This window comes from Pogonomyrmex barbatus, unplaced genomic scaffold (genome assembly GCF_055798465.1).
Source record: "Pogonomyrmex barbatus isolate J1 unplaced genomic scaffold, ASM5579846v1 scaffold4, whole genome shotgun sequence".
NCBI lineage: Eukaryota > Metazoa > Arthropoda > Insecta > Hymenoptera > Formicidae > Pogonomyrmex > Pogonomyrmex barbatus.
In genome coordinates, this window is record NW_028297138.1 from 9,483,637 (window position 1) to 9,505,010 (window position 21,374).

Sequence of the window (21,374 nt, forward strand, 5' to 3'; positions counted from 1 at the left end):
ATCTTGTTCTTCAATACGAGATCTCTTTTCTCAGATGCAGCATCCGTACAGCGTATCCGCATTTCGCAGTATCGGTAATGCGTGTTACATGACATTCAGGAACCTCGTCGATATCGCTCTTCGTTAATAATTCATCATGACCTACGGCAATTATAAAGGTCAGCATGTAAGAAGACTATGATGAATACGAAGGAATAGTATCGAAGAGAAAATATCTTGACATCATATCACTGTCGATATTAAGGAACACTTCTAAAAAAAGATGATTAAGTAGCTATTACATTTAAAGTGACATTAGAGATATAAATGATTATTACTTAATGAAGAAAATATTTTATATTTCCTTTTGTTATATAAAAAAAGACAACTTTCTATATACTTTCTTAATAATAATAATAATAGTTAACAACTTCTAAAATGGACGCTAATCGGTTTGTCCACTTTTCTGATTTTTTTTTTATCGCTGTTGTTATGCGCGAGCGATTCAACGAACGCATGTTACGATCTTTTACGCTTGCAAAATCGTTCGGCGAATTTGCAGATAGTATTGGACATGGAGGAAAGCCACGATATATACTCGTGGACACACAGTGCCAATGGATGCCGCACGCACATGCGGTACATATAGGTGACCCGCCGAGTTATAGGATGATGCGTCTCGCTGCCAGGACATTATTTACGACCGCATCAACGCCACGATGGGTTCAGTCGATTAAATGTGGTTTTCCAGGTAGTTGCTTTTTGTACGACTGAGAGAATAATACGAGAATAATGCTGGACAGAATCGCGCGTAATTCGTGTGTACTAAAAACAAAGTTAGTTTTTTTATCCAAATAATTTTCGATAAAGAAACTGTAGACTCAAACACACAAGTTTCAATTGTGTTCATTTTCCATACACTATTATTTATTTTTTTATTCTTTTGTAATTTGGTCTAAATAATAAAAATGGCAAAATGACGCAAGTTATTTTGTTATTTCATTCTGTAGTTCTGTAATGGCGAAATTATTCAGTTCGGAACATTCGACACATTCTCTAGGCGGTCAAGACGGATGCAATTTAATGGAGGGTCACTAACGCCGTCGGTCGCGTACGGTGCGTGAGAAGAAATGGAATGAGAACGCATTTTTTTTCGTATCGTCCATAAGACCCATCGCGACGGAGACGCGGCGTGGAGGTGCCAGGTCACGTAGTTAATCAGCGTCGTTCATTATGCGGAACAAAGAAAATTACGGTAACGTAGCTTGCGACTCGCTCGGCGACACGAAACGCGTAGCGTTTGCGTACACGCGCGAACACAACACGCACACACGCGTGCGGCCCGCAGTTGACCGACGCTATTTACGCTTACATCGCCCCTCGCGGTAGTTACAGTGCAAACTCGAAGGTCCCCGACTGTGTTTACACCATTCGTCTCCGCCGTATGTACGTGCCCCGGCATACCGAAGTGCATTTAAAATGACGTTACCTCGAAACGCATCGGACGCATCCCGTGGGAGCGGAAATCGTGAAAAATCTTTTTCGCCATCCGACCTTTCTCCGCCGTCGCCGTGGCCGTCGTCGTCAGAAAATGCAGACCCACGCGATTTCTTTTTCCTTTGACCGTAGGAAGCACGGCTAAAAATCAAGCGCGAGTTCTTTTGCAAGATTGCACGAGCCGCGCTCGCGTATTATAACGATGCAAGCGATCTCTGAACCCCTCCCCTCCCCTATTTCACTTCGATCTCTCAAAGTAGCACGGCCATTGTAATGATTTCCCGCTGTTCAACCGACCCCTGATTTGTCAATTCTATTGTCGACACACGAGCCGTGCCGTAATTGGTATTGCCGATGACAAAACCATACCATTAATAATTGCAGAGTTAAAACAAAGACCGGTAAAATTCTCGCTGATTGGAACACACGTTTCTACGTTTTACGGTTACATACGCAGCATTGATGTGAGCATAAAATATATACATATATATTTTATGCTCACATATATATATATATATATATATATATCATATAAAATAAAAAAAAAAATATATATATATATATATACATATAAAATGTATATCGAAATAACCTAGTCCGTTCAATACTTACTGCATATTATCTTTATCATCTTTATACATTCAACGCTTTATTAAATATATAATAAAAAAAAATGCGAAATCATATAAAAACTATATAAGCAATTAAATGGAGAGGATAGATAACTTTGTTTTTATTTTTTACAAGAACAACAATGCAACACGTCTGAAAAAGTTTATTCATTCGGAATCCGGTCAGTCGCATTTGCCAAGACAATCAGTGCAATATCCGATTGGATGACTCGTAACGCGTATTAACAAAGTAGTTGTTACTTGGGCAATAACCGACCGACATTGCGGCAATAATACAGCGCGCAACCGGGAATTGGCAGTAAATTTTTCGTCCCGAACGATGCAGGTGCATCGCGTGTTTCACGAAGATAGTAAAAGCCGACACCCACCCTTTTAATGCCGGCCCCGGCCGTATCGCGAAGTCGTTTGATCGTCGTAACGCAGTTCTTTTATTCGCCCCGTGGCGTCGTTAGATTAAATTGTACGCACGTCTTTTTACGAGTGACGTGGAAGGCGCTCGCTGAGCGCATTAAATCGCATACAATGGCGTAGATGGAACATATTATTCTCGGCATAAGATTCAAGTTGATCAATATCGTCTTATCTAACATCCGCATTCTATCTGCGTTTTATATAGAATTAAAAAAAAAAAAGTTTATATGTAACTACAAATGGAATAATAATTATGACAATTATTTAAATAAATTTCTAATTTATAAAGTTTTTTCAAAATATATACATCTCTTTCTATCCTTATATTTTCTTATACTTACTGTCTTCTATTTCGATGTCTATTTTATTTTCTTTTACAGAAATAGAGGAAGGATATATTTCGTCCATGTCTTTTGTTCATTTTTGCTACAGGATAACTAGCACCATCGTCCAATACTTTCTTCGTAGGCTCGTCCACAGAAGGACATTATAGGAAAGTATCTCACCAATTCCGAAATTACGCTCGTTTGTGAAAATTTCCATGGAACGAGCATTACTAACGTCACCCAAAGGATCGCTTACGCCCTTCTAAGTGCGTTCGCCACGAACAACTTGCTCCTGACGAAACGAAACATTAACCCTCTGGGTATTGCAAGATTTTTGGCAAGCTCAAGGAAAGATAACGATCTTACGTTCATTCTTTTTAAAAAAATAAAAAAAGAAAGCAAGTAAATATTTTTTGCAAGTCGATATTTTGGTAGACGATGGAAAAATAATTTTCGAATCAAAACGAAGCTTTTAACGTAGCTTTTACTGATAGATGATTAAGGATTATAATAAAGACTATGAAAAACGCATTTACGTTCATCTCGCAAATTGTGCTATGCTCGTAATAGCGAATCGTCAAATGCGCATCGCTTTGAAAGTTTGCAACTTGCATTACGGACTGAAGGGACATAAGAAGATACTGCGACTCATTCCGGAGTCGGCTATCTTAGGGGGAGGCAAGGGCAAACGCAAATAGCAGTAGGCTGGCCGACATTAAATTTGCATTTATATTGTGTTCCGTAATTTATGACACCGACTTATCTTACGCGGTGGATGTACGTACTCTCGTAATTGTTTTCGCTGCGTGTGTACATGCGCAACGTCGTCGGAGCAATTGAGCCAAATAGAAAAAAAAGACGAAAAAAAAAGGGAGCAAATGGAGATGAATAATAAAAGCAACTGAAGAAAAAGTTGCGGAAGGGATATATGAAAAAAAAAAAAAAAAAAAACTTGTCAGGAAAAATTAAAACAACGAGAAACACACTTAAAAATTTTCAAATTTCGACACACACTCCGAGGCTTCGGATTCCGAAATTTTATTATAATTTTAATTTTATTAATTTTTAAATTTTATTAATTTTATTATAATTTATTATAATTTTCACCACAGATTGAACATAGTTGAAAAAACGTTATCTAATGTTTGCGAGAATAATAGATCGCTACGTAGTCCGGATCGCTATGGGCGCCACGGCGCCATGGTACTCCGCACGGCGACCTACCTTAACCGTATTGTTAGAGAGTTCCAGACTAATTGCGGCGTTTACAGAATCGCGGTGCACGGGAGCTGTGCTCTCCTCCCGAGCCCCGGGCGGGAGGAGCTTCGCCGTCGAGCATGTTCAGCGTCTTCCACTTCTCTCCTGTGGCAGGAACGCCGAGTTGCTTCTTTGCCGAACGGCCGCCGTGCTTGTGCCTTTATTATCGGCATTCCGCAATTTGTTTCGTAACCGGGTAAATGTTTATCCTATCGAGAGTTTATCGTCGAACGGGCAATGACGGTTAGGTATTTGCAACGGCGAGTCTCAATCGCCGCGATTGTACGAGAGCCGGGCGCTCTCGCCAGGGAAACTCTCGTGAATTATTCATTCAATTTGTATCACTGGCATTCGCGTTTTTACATTTGCGTTTATTCTTGCATAGAATCCATCATTTCTAATGCGTTCGTTCTACTTCATTCCCACGAGGAAATCTCTTGGGCAAAACGCTTCATAATAGCAACGATGTCGCAATTCATATTTAAAGATTTTATTATATTATTAGATTTAATTATATTAATTATAAAAATGTAAATATAATTAAATTGCAAAACGCTCGCAAAAATAACATTTTTTGCCTAAGTGTAGAATAATTCTCTCTCTCTCTCTCTCTCTCTCTCTCTCTCTCTCTCTCTCTCTCTCTCTCTCTCTCTCTCTCTCTCTCACGCGCGCGCGCGCACAAAATTCAACGTAATAATAATAATAATACGAGAATATGTTCAAAAAAAGAGAATATAATAAATAGCAATATTCATATATAATTTTTGACAAATAGCATCTGTCCCTCTTCTCTCGAAAGATTACCGACGTCGCAAAAAATTATTCAGGTTATATAGACAAGATAATAGTTTCTCAGATCATATTATACGTGTTGAGAGTGGTACACACACACACGAGTCTCGTAGCCCGCGGCACGACACCGGTGTTCCGTCCAGAAATCGCACATCACACGTTAGAAATTAGATTTCGCAGGAACGGGGAAATGATCGGCGACACGCGAAAGTGCCGGCAGCAGCGACTCCGAGAATTACTTCCGGCCGCATATTGGCTAATTAGGCTAATGACTCGCCAAAAACGGAGTGGAAGTCGCCATCTCCACTACGCGTACACATGAAATCAAGTGCGCGGAAACTTAATTGAGCGGATTTCTTTTCGCCGTTTGATAATTTCGCTGATAACCAGTATGTTTCCTTTCACCTCTCCCTTTATATATGAAAAAAAAACTCTCTTTCCAATTTAAAGAATTGCTCCGCCACACTGGAACGATTCTTATCTCTGAAGCAATGTTATACGAATTACGTTAGCTGCATATTTTCAGATATCAGATATCGTTACATTATACTGAAATGATCTTTATCTCTGAGAAATACATGATCCAAAAATACAGGGGATCTTCCGATTTTATAATTTAAAAAATAATTGTTACTTTCATCATGTACTTTTCATCAATTTTTATAAAAATATATTAAACCAAGAATTACACCAAGAATTTCAAGATAGAAAAATTAGAACATAAAGCTTATCGAAATAAAAGATTCCATATCTTTCTATTATCAATTTTATTAATGATGAAGGATTGGTATCATAAAACATGAGTTATCTTCTTTTTTTTGAAGGCTAAGTTTTCATTGCCCTTCGAAGCTTCGTTGGTAATACGAATAGGCGAGGGTCTAATAAATTCGGGTCATCGTACCGTACGTAATTCGTCTTTATCGCGGGCTTCCATCGAACGACGAGCCTTTCTCGTGAACTATCCACGATCGTTATTTGCGATGCTTTAATGATTCACGCACGCCGTAACGGTATCATGGTGCGTTCGGTAAACGGCAAGTCGATATGGATATTTATACTTCCGGTTCCGATCCGAACTTCAGTGCGAGATATAACCAAGCCGATCGAAAGTAAACTAGGACAACGAAGGAAGAATTCCGAGTCTTGCATGAAACTATAATTATACACAAGGCTTCGTCTACATTTACAAGAGCTGATTATAGAATACCTATATGTATGTGTATATATATATATATATGACTATTAACTAGCCTGACTAGAAAACAGAAGAAGGTTTTGCCTATATTGTTCACATGGAATGTGTGATTTACGAGAGAGAATTAATCTCAATTTATTCCAAATAGTCGGAATAATCAACGAAGAATTTACTATAGATTCAAAGAGTCAATTGTATTGCCAGTTCCCAATGGAAGAAAAAGATGGATGTTTAAAAATTCAGAATTTTCCGTGTCTTTTGATTATGGTCGCCCTAAGAGAAAAATGAGTCTTCAACGATAAAAAAAAAAAACGCTTCAGAAGCTTTAAACGATAACACACTTTGCACACGATTCTACCCTATATGTTCACGCTCGAGAATCTCGTGTCGCTACTTGCTCCATTTTGCAACACGATATCAACTTGCGGTTTGCCGAGGTACTCGATGCGGAAGGGGACAGGCAAGCGCGTGGAAACTAGGCCGATAATGTCGGGAGAGCATCGGGGAAGCATCGGAATTGCATAAAGAGACATCGTCATCATTGTCAAGACTACTGCTGGAGGTTTATAAATTCCTTTGTCGTCTCTCATCCCGATTGTCTAATTCAATTTCTTTGAAAGAGACGTTTTCTTACGAGAGAACGTAACGTATAAGCTTAAGAGAAACGTCACTCGCCGATTGGGGGTGACTAACAATGTCGATGCGTCTTAGTGGTTATATCGGTGGTGGAAAGGACAGCCGTTTAAGTAGGGTGCACCTGAGGCACGGATGCACCTGCGGTGCAAATAACGAGGTGAAACTCGGCGGTATCTTGTAATTCCCAGCTAAAAGCATCTTTACACCAGCAAATTCCTCGAAGCGACACGAGGTCAAACCGGTGTTACGGATCGATACCATCAGGAGGGAAAAGAGCGAGCCGGGGCCAATAAAGATTATGTAGAAGACGATGATAATAATAATGATGATGACGATGATGACGATGACAATAATTACGATAATAAGAATAATAATCATAACCGTCATGTTCGCGACTTTAACATTAACATTAACGACACTAGCCGAAGGCACGACGAGGCGAAGGTTGAAATGTATATGGAAAAGTGGGAGAAACCGCGAGAAACCGTCCGCTAATGAAAGAACATGTTGAACAAGTGCAGAGATCTGCTCATACAGGCATCATACACGCCACTGTAATTGCATTAATAAGCAAGCGTGCGTCTAACAACGCTCTTCCGCGAATTGACCTTACTGCTGTATCGAGAAAAAGGAATATACACAAAGGGGGAAAGGTGAAATACATGGGGGCTGAGATACTGGCGCCATCGTTTAATTAGACGCAAGGCACGCAAGGTGAATGTCTGTTGATTTTTACAGTATTGCACCGAGATCTATGTCTGTCCACGTAACCGTAATTGCTAACCTTTGCTTTTCACGCAATACGATCTAGATTAACTGTTGCAATGATATTACAGAATGTTTACTCAAACTCAGGGGAAAGAAGATCCCTGACAATTCCCTGATTTTCAAGGCAATATAATTCCAGGTAAAATGAAAGTATTTTTAAATGTATCTTATAAATAAATATTAATATTTATTCTGCAAAGTCCTTAATATTTTCCATTTATACAAATTTATTATTATTATATTATTATTATATTAAATTTATAAATCATATAATAGAATTAAGAATCCCTCGAGTTGCAATAATTAAATTTAAAAAATCGGAGAACATTGTAAAGTTTTTTAAAAAAATAAATATTTTATATTGCATAAAATTTTCAAATTTTATTCAAAAATATCTAATACTCTTTTTGATAAAAATAAAATATTAGAAAAACTTCAAAAAAATTCTCTGAGAATTTCAGACTTGTCAGATTTTTCCAAGTAATAGATACCCTGTATCAGATCGCTCCTAAATGGAGCAAAATTATTATCAAATAAAAAAGATTCAATTATTAAATGAATTTTTTAAATATGTTTCAAATTTAAGGTTCGTGTCCTCTCGACAGTATAGAACGGATCACATACATCCCGATTTAAAAGAAATAAATTAAATCTTTTACCTTCGAGCGATTGTTTAGTTCTTCGTCGAACGACAATGTCTTCGTTCAAATAGAATATATTATCGACGGAAAGTCGGCGCAATAAACTAGAAAGTGGAAAATGAGGGTTTACGAAGTTGCGCATGCAACGGGCGGCGATCGGGAACGACCGTAACGATCAGCTTCCGGAGAGTTCTGCGACTCTAGAGAACGACCGAGGGCGATCGAGAAAACATCGAAAGACGGAAGGAAGTCCCGAGAAAAATCCACAGCTAATAAATCGTCGGCATCACGCACGGCGCACATGCGTGGCGAGATAATAATAGCAATAATAATCGGGGCACGGCCTTAACGACGTCATAATTACCAGCGCGACTAATTCTAATTGTCTTTACATAGCGACGGCTCTGCAACACTTTCGTAATTATGATCGATGGCGAAAGAGTGGTGCACCGAGCAGGATCTCTCGGTAAGTGTATGCACGCGCCACTATTGTGCTCCAGAAAATCTTCCGCGAAGGGAAAATCCGTCCGGCGTGATGACAGGGGGGGGGGTGACGGGGTGACGATGACAAATGGCCGATTTCATCGCCTGAACAAGTACCGAAGAATCCGTGATATCTGCGCGAGGCTCTCGTCTCGTAAAATAACTTCAATCAATTCAATGAGAATAAGTATGAGATTGTATGCCCCTTCTCTTTCACTGTGTATCGTTCGAGCGTTTTTCCTCCTCGAATATCTCACGGAGAACCTCGACGTTCGTCTTGAGGTTATCCTTTTCCTTTTCTCCTTCGTAGAACATCAATTTCCGAGAATTTCGCCGTTCTTTAATAAGACGTGAAAAAAAGTGTTTTTTTTTTTTTTTTATGTTATTTGGTATTTTCTGGATTTACCTGAATGAAGATGTAAAGAATCAAGATGTAAAGATCGAATCAAGATGTAAAGATCGAATTATTATCAATAGCAGATATCAAGAGCAGAATTGCGACGATCGTAATGCGATTTAGTGGATGATACGTTTAGTTTAATATAGCAGGATTGCGAGAGCAGACAGTGGAGGGAGTTAAAACAATATCACTTTGAGTTACGTGCACGGTAGGTTGCAATCAAAACGTACTAACTCCATTATCCATCGGGAACTAAGTTAAACCATACGGCGGAGATAAACCGATACATTAACCAGACGAATACTCGCCTGCGCGCACTTAAAGTAAGCTGTAGGAACAGAATCGGCAGGATCTGATTCGTCGAGGATGATTAAATGATTCGGCGATTAATTTGGATCCGCGTATCGCTCATCGGCATCGTCCCTCGTCTGTTCCATTCCAATATGTTTCAATTATTGATTTGCGCATTCCTCCAAATCTCTCTCTCTCTCTCTCTCTCTCTCTCTCTCTCGCTCGCTCGCTCTCGCATGGCTGACAAGCTAAGTCACATATCAAACGCTCAATCTTGATGTTGCACATATAATTTTGCATTTTTAAAATATCACTATGAACATCAACATTGCACGAAAGACGCTGATATCCCGCGAAGGATCATTAGATTCGAGTCAGCAAAGTGAAAGAGATAAAGCAGACATTCCTCATCGCACAACATTATCGCACAGTATATTTTGAAGCAAAGCTTTTACATTTTCGTTATATTTGACAAAAATGTATACGCGCGTATCGGCTATTTATTAAGTAATAAAGTATTACAAATGTTTCTCGCTTTATTTCGAGCTCCTTTCTTTTTGTGCAAGTTATCGCTATTAAAAGAGAAGGAGGAGTCAGTCGTAAGAGACCAGTGAGTCCAGTGAGTGCAAGTAATGAAACTGGCGGCGCAAAGATTAATTTATAATCATAAAATTGAGTGCGCTACGAAAGTTCTAAGAGCCACCTGAACTGAGAGACTAACACGTCGCTTACTTAGTATCGCCTTTTTTCTTAGCGCGGCATCTGCTCCGGCGAATTAAGCAAGGGACCAATATTTCCCGTCTCGGGCACCTGCTGTGGACGCGCGGCAAAAAGCAAGTCTGGCTAACACCGGGAGCTGCTCGTTTGGAGTTAATTAAAGCTTTCATCATTTTCCGTTCGGCCCAAGAAAATTATCGTATCGGCGCGATTTGTCCTCTCCTCGCGTCCGCTCGCGGAATGCACGGATATCTGTGAAAGCGGATAGTGGCGGCTGCCGGTGAAGGGAAACGGAAGTCGTGCAAACAAAATACAAGCCGCGTGCCTGCACGTGCGATGGAAAAAGCGTCTGGTCGAACTGTCAGAAGATTTCATGCGTAAAGACGGCTAGGAAATGATTAATCGTTTGTACGAGAAGCAATCGTGTGTCAAGTGTAGAAATAAATATTTTACGTGTTAAAAACTGGTTGTAATAATAATTTAGCTCTTCTAGAGTGGAAGCCGATATCGTTTTTGTGCAAAAGAGTAAAGATACTTTTGAAAAGTAATATATTTAGAAAAACGTTAATATTCGCTGATTCGCCGTGTTTCCTTTGCGAAGGCAGGTAGATTAGCATCCTATCTGCCAAAGTTTTGACAGGCGCTAAACTTATTTACGGTGGAGTTCCGGCGTTAATTCCGTGATTACCGCCCGGAATACGAGCCCAAAGAGCAGGAACTCGTGTTTCAATTTACGTTAGTCAGAATCCACGACTTGCCGAGATAATCTCGAACGTCCTGTCGAGAATGCATGTAAGAGAGAAGCGAAGAGAGTAGCGAAGAGACGACTCCGGCAGCGCATCGACGCCTCTTGTGAGCAATCTGCGACCTTTTGCGGTATACTTTTACGGCCGCTTCACTTGGAGGTGACACTCGCCAAAGGCGTACCAGAGCCCTAAGTTCGTAGCGTTTACACTGTCTGCCAGGAGCATTTTACAAAATCTACAAACGCAATCTTAATTTTTCAACACTTTCTCTCTGACAGTCACCGGGTGGTTGCAGTCATCTCTCTGGAGATTATAAAGAGGCATTGCTGGAATATATACTTTTATTATTATTATTATTATTATTATTACCTTAATTACCTTAAGTTACATTAAAATATACTTTATATTTTTTCCTATACATTGCTTTTCGTTTTGTCAAATGAAAGTTAAAGAAATGCGAGCATTTAAAATCATATATCTATTCATAGTGTTCCACTCAATTAACTGTATTTCTTTTTTAGATTTTTACTTTTAGAAGCGCCGTACGTGAGTAACTTAAAAATTTTATGTTTTGCACTCTATAAAATTTTCAACATTTTTTTTATGTCCAACATTTTACGATGCAGTTCATAATCAATTTTGTATTTTCATAACCTGGATTGAAAGAAGAGAACTTCACCGAGAGAAGAAAGAGATCTTTTTATCGAACTGCCCCGGTTGTAAATTGAACAAGGTGGGTGATCTGGGCTAACGTTGCGTTTACGGTCGAGATGCATTCCTCAGGCACGATACTGACGCGTAAAAGGCACGTTACGGAAAGAAGCGCGAAACGTGTGCACTCTGCACGCCGGCCTGTTCCGCGCGCATTGCGATACGCAGGAATGCGAACGAGAGCGACGAACGCAAAGGCTACACAATATCGGCTTTACGAGACTCCGGCAGCTTTATTGCTTTCCCGTAAACATCAACCCTTGCCGACCAACATTACGGCCGCGATCAGTTGCAGTCGCGTTCCCTCGCGAAGGGCGCCGCGCAACACGATCCACGACTTTATGTAGGAGCTTTATTGCATCTCCAAATTTCGTGATTTTCTCCGTGTTTGATAAAAATTTGCATGAAAAACTCTGGTTGTAAATACTGTTATGTAATAATATCGATAAAAAAAGCACGGATTACAAAGGATGAAACTTACGCAAGATACGAGTTTTATCCTTTAAACCACGTAACTTTTTTGGCAATATTATTAAATGTTGGCAATATTATTAAACTTTATGTAAGTCTATCTTTATGTGAAACGAGTCTAAAACAAATGACTTTTGCAAGGATATTCGTGCAAATTTTAATATGTAAAAGTATTTTTACTTCTAAAACATTTCTTTCTTCATTCCGACAAATGTCATTAACTGCACGAGATACCGTTGCAGTGTCTAGAAAAATGCTAAAACAAAAAAAGCAAGAGAGAAACGGGAGGGATGCCTAAGTATATTGTGGCTGTAACGAATCTAGTCTGCGATGCGACACGATCTGAGCTGACGCAGCGAAGATTATCATCACGGCGTCGCGTTGTCTCTCGCACGCGAAAATAAATTCTCCGGAGAGTAACGCCTATCTTATCACCTCGGGATGATCCCCGCAGCCGATCGGAGATAGAGTGCGGCACCACTTTCCTCTCTCTGCCAGATATCATATCCCTTATATGTATATATATATATATATATATATATATATATATATATATGTATACCTAATTTCATGCCTCGTCGAAAGCTATCATTTGTTCCAGATCGCTCGCGCAAAAATTTCTATTGCCCTCGTTCGTGCTCGTTGGTATCACGCACGGTCGTGAATTTAGAGAAATATGTTCGTATGAAAAATTAAATTTCCATTTTTATATTCGCACCAATGGGAGAAGGAATTTTACAAATTATAAAAGGTACAATATAATATTTGAAAAAGTTTTGTCGATCAATTTAAGAATTATGTGTGAAAAGAATAGAGATAGACGTTATTATTTAAAAATTCCTTTCCTATTATATCTGCATGAAAGAATATCGACTGCTAATGAATGTTCTCCGTTTTATTAGATCGCGATTTCAAACGCATCAATCATGATTTAATCTTTATGAATTTATTGTCTTCTGCGTCAATATCGAGATTACGAACTTGAAAATTCTTCGAGCGCTGTCCAATCAAAGTGATTTCTGTCTTATGGATTCAGGACACGCTTTCCTGTCCGGAGATACTGTTCCATAATTTCATAGTTGCAAGTAATAGAACCAACATCATCGCAATCTTCACATTACTCATTTATAATAGTTTCAACAAATCAAAGATTTTGTCATCCTTAGAAAATCCTTAGAAGTCCAAAGAAAATAAAAAAAAGTAGAATTCGACTTGTGCGTATATTTTAAATATAATTAATAAGTTGAACAGCATAGTAGTAAAATAATATATTAATAGAGATATATCATTTAATAAAATCAAAATACGTAATAATTTAAATTCAGGAAAATTATACTTATACGGATATGATATACATGATATACGCGTGAGAGATAAGGTGCATTCAAATCCTATTAATAAAAAATTAATCTAATAAAGTTATTAGAAATGCACGTTTTTCAAAGATAAAACTAATTAACATATTGGCAATATCGTGTATAACTCTAAATTAAATTATTCGTATCTTGATATATCGAAAGAATGCCAATTGATCACTAGATAGACAAGTATGTATCGCATACTTCATTCATATCTCACTATCTTGAAAAACATGCCAATTTGTTGTCACTAATTAGAGAAAATCACTACCGACGTTAAATCACTTCGTGGAATCAAAGTTATGCGAGTCAATGCAAAATCTACTCTCGCGCGAGAGATTCGACTCGTGAAATCTCAACCGGCCTACGCACGACTTACGTAATTCGCGAGTTGACGTAATTGCGCGGAATGCGTATATCTCCGTAATGAGATCACCTTGCAGAACGACGGTTGCCGCCGCCACACTGCGATGCAATGGCATCCACACGCCTGAGGTAATCGACCGGCTGTGCGTGTTACGCAATTCTTAACTGGGTTCCAGGAGACTCCGATTCCACGTAGCCGCGATGTCGCGAGAGATAAATGAAACGTTCTCCCCCAGGGTCACTCTCAATAGGGCGAATCGCGCGACATTATTGGCCGATACAAAAAAAAATATTCGCCATTGTTTTATAGCATTTTATTTATAGCGCATCGAGTAATTAAAACCTATATTTTATAAAATACGTAAAATTAGTTTTAAAATTTTGCGGAAATGAAAAACACCGAGATTAAATTTAATCTTCTCAATTTTTCAAAATAAATTAAAATATATACGAAATTCTTTTTTCATAATTATTATTTCGAAAATCTATCGCTGCATTTATCATAGATCAGTGCGCCATTTCATCGAAGTGCATCGCGTGAAATTTCGCAAGAAAAATATGCAGAAGGAAAGGATAAGAAACTCGTGAAAAATATTCGAAGATATATCGGCCGAAAAAGCGGAAGACAGAACAGTGTCAAAATATCCGCCTCTGGTTACCCTCTCTGAACGTTCGATGTCGTCTGACTAATACTCTACAGGATACGCCAACCAAAGTATTCTCTCCGCGATACTCTTTATCCTCGCCGAAAAAGCGCTTTGGGCTACACGTCTCTCTCTCTCTCCATGAGTGAAACGCCTACGATCGATGACGCTTTTACTATATGTACTATATGTAGTAAGTCTGTTCATCGCTCTCTTACTTATTTCCCAATAAGTGCAATAAAGCTACACTTTATACTAAATTTCCAACTTACTCGTCCCACGTAGAGAATGCTATATTGCTTCTAAATCTGCTAATACTTTTCTGTCATTTCACGATATCCTCTAATAAGAAATAATAAAAGAAGCTCACGTAGAAAATCCTCTCTAACCATAGATAAAATCGAGAACAAATCCTCGCGCAGAGATAACGGATCCTTGGCTACTTTCTTTCATCTACTTTACGAGTAAATACTCTCCTGAAAACACTGGCGAAGTGCAGCTCTCCTTGTAAATATGTCCCCTAACCGCGATTTTATGTAACACTGCTTAATTTAAGGTGGTTGAATCAAGCACAAAATTTAAAGACGACAAGAGTCCTTATAATACACACATAATAACGACAAAAATTCGCAGATTATATAATAACAAAATTAACTTATCCCTTAAAAGTTTTTTTTATATAAATTAATAATGTATAATGTGATTTTCAAATAAATTAAGATGTAACAACTGCCATTATATTTATCTGTAAAATAATTTTTTCTGCAGATAATTAATTAGGAAAAATGCAATAGCTTGCATTACAAAAACATTTATTCAACTTGTCATAATAACCTACATTAAAAACTCACGATACGCAAAGATTGGTTTCGACCCGGCGCAAAAAATTTAAATATTGTTACAACAGATTAATTTCCAACTTATTGTGTGTGCACGAAAAATTTAATTAAATTAAATTAATTAAATATAAACAACAGAATATACACTCTCAATCAAAAATTAGAGTAAAAGACTTAATTAGAAATACAAAGAATGATAAAAAAAATACAAAATATTAAAGACTCGTGCGATTTCTTATGCACAAAATGGCACTTTAAAGGAACATGAAGAGAGAGAATCAATCAATAAAAAGAATATAAATGCAAGCTGGTGGCATAAAACGATCGCAAATTAAAGATATGATATATTCGTAATTTCAATCTGTTCGCAAGAGTAATTATGGGAGCAAGAGTCGGAAAAGCGGCAAAATAGGAAATCGAGAGACATCCAGGTTGAACGAGCGAGGAAGCGAGGAAGGACAAGTCGGACTTGGTTGTGCTTCCGCCGAGTTCCGAGTTGATGACAAGACCCGAGATACAAGACAGGCATACAATGCCACGGAAAAGCTGCCTTTCCTATAGAAGATGAATTCCTGATTGCGGGGGCACACGTTGGTTCAAATACGATGTCAAGATGGCAATCGATAAGCCGCCGCAGAAACCAAATTGGCGTAACGTCGCGAAACCTATCGGATTCTGCGAGCGGATTCGGTTTCGATTACTGATGTTTAAAGAGAAATTGTATTCACAAATAATATTGTCACATTTTGACAATTTTAAAGGAAAATGGTATAATTAATGTACAATGATAAAAATTAAACAGCGAGACACTGCTCCAAGCTGATTGTTCACTTAAAAACGTTCGAAATTATATAACAACAAGTATCAGTTGTCTTTTCTGATTAAAACCGTCGACAAAAAATATTCGCGCAATGCAGAAGAATAGCTTGGTCTAGTCTAAGGATTAAGGAAAGTCGTATATCGCATGAACGTCATCATCTAGCGTCGAAGCCTCCCAGAAATACGAGGACGGCGGTAGAGCACAATGGACGCGCGGCCGCCTCCAGTTTGGTCCACTTTCGGGGAGGAAAAAAAAGCGGGAAACGAGTGAGGAGAGCACAATGTCCGTAATGGCGAAAGGGGAAAGGAGAGAAGAGAGGCGAAGGGGAGCGGAAGAGGAACAGGGCGGTGGTAGTGCGGCGACGAGGGAGCGAGCCGACACGAGGGGTGCGGGAGAGAGAGGTGTCTTGAGGCCGACGCCCAGATCGATGCTCTCGTCTGAGGTTCCTGTAGGCGGAGGCTGTGCAGAATTCCCGGCCATGGAGAGAAGGACCCTCTCACGCCGCGTGCCAACCCCTTCTCTTCTTCTTCTTCTTCTTCTTCTTCTTCGTCTTCTTCTTCTCCTTTTTCTGCTTCTTCTTCTTCTTCTTCCCCGCCTGTTCCGGAGCGCGGAACGGGAGGAGAATTCCGAGTCTGCCGCCTGTACGAAACAACGGCCGCCTCTTCCGCCGTAGTTTCAACCGGCTTTCGACGGGATCAAATTCGCTTCCGGTCCGATCGCCGCACCGGGAGGAAATGCCGAGCGGCGGTCGCTCGGTAGCGACAGGACGACACGGCATCGTGATGCGGAAATACATACGCGGACTGTCACGTACAAAACCGACCCTCCGCCAGATGCGGCAAAGCCCGCCATTGTACACGCCACGGAATATACCTCGGTGATCAAAAAGCAGGCGTGCGGACGTATACGTTCGCTTTTTTAATAAACGATTTTCAATGCTTCTGAAAATTTTCTTTTTCCATCTCTCCAGATGTACCATGTTTCCCGATCAGATATCGCTGAGACTCACAGTCACAGAAGATAAAACGGAAAATACGAGTACTTTAAATTAGGCTAGGCGAAATCCTTGTAATCTGCTATTTTTGTCGAAAAAATATATATCGCGCGCGAAGGAAGCGACGAGATATCGAGACGGGCAAGTAGAGAACGGGACAAGAGAAGAGGCCCACTCGAAGCTTTCGCGCACACTAAACGATTCATCGCCATTCATGCGCGTACTAGGAGGGCCCCATTGTGCGATATTACGGCCCTCGAGGGAGAAGGCTGCGTAGCTTAAAGGCGCATGTGACAAATGCCCTTATTCGCTTTCCCGGCTGTATATCGACGACGGCACGCACATCGCGCGGATGTAATATTTGAACATAACGATAACGTTAGTTCGGAAAACGTCGATATTCCATCGCTCGCAGCTGATTCGTTTACGCTCTTTCAAAATACATTTAGTAAAATTAACTGTTTATTTGCAAGGAAAGCCAGCAGTTGCAAAAATAGATATCTCTTCAATTCATATTATTTAAATTTATGTGAATTAAATATGATTCCCTCACTATATAAAAGAAGAAAAGTAAGCCGTAAATAAGTTTATGATGATTATTTAAATGAATATATATTAAGAGTGACAAAACGGAAAGAAAAATCACAGTGCGATTTGACTGACTTGTATAACTTAATTGAACAAAATATGGATATTTTAATTGCGCAGGAAATGCGGGTAACAGCGGAAAGAATGACAAGATTAGATACTTTCTAGAAAAATATGTTTAGAGATACGATATTTAGAATAGAGAAAGCATATTATTCTTTCCTTCATATTAGCGTCGGTTGTCGACGTGATCAACGGGTCATATCCGGTGACTGTTAAAAAACTTCATTTTTCAAACGAGCTTATATCTCCGCTCTCTTAATTACCACGCCGAGGTTTTACAATCCTCTCTCCATCTCGCGAATAAAACGCAAGTGATTAATGACGCGAGCGTGTCACAGTGTAGTTCCATAACGTAACAGTTAATCAGACTCAAAATGAGAGTCAACTTGGACTATGTCGCGTTTATCGTGTTCGGTATTACAACGAAATTAATTAAAAGTATCGACAAGATGACTTACGATTTCATTCTGCAATGCAACTCCTCTAGAGTGTGCTATCGGATATCTGACGCTGAACGACCTGCGGAATTGACCAAACTTACCTGCAAAAATAAAAGATAATTTATTAATAAAAATTTTTCAAAATTGCAAATATAAAAAGGGCTAAGGAGGGATAAGGGAGCGTAAAAAGAGACATATCAACAGTAAAAATATATAATAAATAGTATTGGTAATAGCGGCTGAATCGCGTGTAGAGAATTTATTTTTTAGAAGAAACAAAATAATTGACGATCATTTAATTTTTAATACGATTCTATTGATGTTCTAAAAAAAAAAAAAAACCGAGTATCCAGTATTTAAAGTAACATACAATGGAACATTGATTCGCGCTATCGGTACACGTTCACGGCAGCGTGCACGCACAATGTAATTCACTGAGCGTGGTCGGTTTACGTAACGTATTCTATGAATGAATCAGAGGTTACGTTAGTTCACTTTATCTATAGCTCACAACTCTTTCCCCCTACGTTATTTTTTTTCCCTGCAATTTTTCATTCAGCGCTACGCGCTTCTTGCGCGAGCTGGCGCCAATCTCGCATCTCGTCTGTTCGAGAAGTGAACCTAGAGCAGCACATCCTTGACTTTCTGACATAATAACGATACTGAGTTTTTATATGAGCAAACCGCAAGCTACACGAGACTCAGTCAGATAATTAGATAATTAAAACCGCAAGTTCGATTTGTCCTGTAAAATCATGCTATGCTGAAAAATTGAGTCGCAACTCGAAACACGACAATCAATAATTTACTCTCTAAAATTGATGCATCCAAAAATTTTTCACGAAAAATAAATTGTTGATAAATATACAATGAAATTTTGTGATATTATCGTTGCAATATCGTGTAACATAAACACGCGCGGATGTGGAACGTTATTTTTTTTTAAATTTTGGTACAAAACTCTTAAGAGCATTTAATACTTAGCATTTCTAATTTCATTGATATTTGCGTTAAATTAACACATAAAATAAAAAGTAAAAAAAAGAATACGTTTACGTATTGTAAAATTATCTCAATACCAATTTGCGATAGAGTATCTTCGCCGATTTTGTAGATCATACGTTTGCTGAAGTAGCTAACAGAACGTGCCGAGTATTTAACCACCCGTAGCGTTTTGCCGCTACGGTCCTGACTGTCGATGGCAGTTGTAGCCTTGACTAGAGTCCAGAGAGTGGAGGAACCGAGCTGAGCGGGCACAGGCATCGTTCGCCGCCGCCGCCGCCGCCGCCGCCGCCTCGTCGTCGCGGCTTGCACGCTGCGTGTGTCTATGTTTAGACGAATCAGTACGTCACATCCGGTAGCCCGTGGCCCCTTCGCTCGCTCGCTCGCTCTCTCGCGCGGCTCACCTCGCCGCGCCTCGTCCCCCGGCTAGGCGCGAGTCGCCGCGCAAGATATCCGCAAGCCTCCCGCGAGCAAACGCGAACTGAATCGAATCCGAACGTGACCTACACTGAATTATGGCAGCGACCTTCGGGCAAGTCGCGGCCAGCCGTCGCTGCTCTCCCGCGCCAATACCAAGGCTGACCGAATTCTGACACGGTCACGGGGATTTCCTGTTTATTACACCAGAGCCTGTCCCATGAAAAAATTCGCTCAAATACATTTCGCAAAGTGAGTCGCCGGTATGCGGCGGCTCTTCAGAATATATTTCGTTATGCAACAGCGATAACGATAAGAAATCAATACATGTATTGACTCCTCGTCGAGTAACAAGCCTAAGAAAAGATTTATAATGTGTAACAAATTACCTCGTTTTTTTCTATTTCGCTCATTTTTTTTTTACAGTTTACGGTAATACAATTCGAAACAGAGATTTCATAAAGATTCATAAGGATCCATTAAACGATGGAACGTTTGTTCATGAGACAGCGGGTCGATTACAATCATCGACGAACGAGGATTGCGACCGTAGGTCACTCCCGTACGCTCGCGACAATTCAGTCGCGGGCATCGCCATTAATTCCGAATCCAATTAAAAAGATGGCGATCCAATTAAAACGTCAGCGGCGCGCGCGCGCCCGACATGGGTGCGCAGTAAAGTTTTCATTAACGAGAAAGTGCCTGGCGCTCTCGCATATCACGCTCGACCCGACTCGACTTGAATCGCGTTTACGTTAAGACCTTACGATTGCTACGGCTTCGTACGCCGACGTTGGTCCGCTTTACCGCACTCATCTCGATCCTGTTAACGTAATACCTGTTTGCGCGTAGCGCCAGTTTGCGTAATAACACGTTCGTCTGATCAGAAGATCAGAAAGTGTAAACGATAATAAATACAAACTTACACGTAACATTATCGTGCCTAAGTGACTAAAAAATACAAGCGTACTTCTTATAATTTCAAAATATCATCGCGAACATCGCAATTCTTTTTTTTTTTTTCATTTTCTGTTAAGCCGAATGCAACGTTAGGCTAACGAGCGCGAGTAAACGCGAATAAACGAATTTGTTTCCTTAGCAATTCCTCCATTCGTATTCATCGAAGTACGTAGGTTGTTTATTCACGTTCGCACTCGTTCGCTCGGTTCGCATCCAATTTTATGTAGATTTAAAAAAAAAAAATATGGATACTTTTTATTTATTGTATTTTCCTGAAAGTGCTAATACCATTTTTATCGCGCCGCTTACGCTACGCGCAAATGTGAATCGACCTCTACGCGCGTTCCCGCCACTCCGTCTTCGTCTCGCCGGCGTCGCGAAAGGCCAGCCGGTGCGCACGCACGAGTATGAGTACACCTCGAGTGCGGCCCGTGCGTGTCGCGTGTAAAGTCGAGATACGACGTACTACGCCGTACTACGTCGTTCTTGCCAAGTGGGCAGGGACGGACAGAGTCAGTCGCCGGCGTCAGAGTCTGACCCTTGACTTCTCGCAAACCTAGTCAATCCGGTGAATTTACCTAAGCACGAGCATTTTCCCTTTTAATGTCGCAACATCGCGTGGTAATTGCGTGGCAATCATTCAACATAATATCCCGATTAATCCACCAAGTTCACGGAGTCTCAAGAAAATTGTATAGCTATCTTCTGGTAAAAAGAGCTGTGCCAATTTGGCCACAATTGAGCTAATGAAAGTGAAATCAAGACGGAGGGAAATATAAAAATTGCAATAATTTTCCTGCTCCTCCAGGTCAAATTTCACTTCGTCATCTCTTCATCTACTGTTTTCTTTAAAATTTTCTCATAAAAACTCTTGTCATGTTTATTTAACTTTTATATCATGCAAGCAAGAGTGGCACGTTCACACGCTCT

The 21,374-nt window shown here is 39.8% G+C and overlaps 1 protein-coding gene and 1 long non-coding RNA gene across 3 annotated transcripts in view; both read right to left on the reverse strand.

Moving 5' to 3' along the window:
* Window positions 1–21,374, reverse strand: part of crp (transcription factor cropped) — a 141,843-nt gene that overhangs the window by 55,398 nt on the left and 65,071 nt on the right. The gene's annotated exons all lie outside the window — the stretch shown is intronic.
* On the reverse strand, window positions 12,236–21,368 carry LOC148935785 (uncharacterized). Its single transcript, XR_016140167.1, has 2 exons — window positions 19,145–21,368; window positions 12,236–18,166 (listed from the first exon to the last, which is right to left on the reverse strand). It is a non-coding gene; the product is annotated as an uncharacterized LOC148935785 (long non-coding RNA).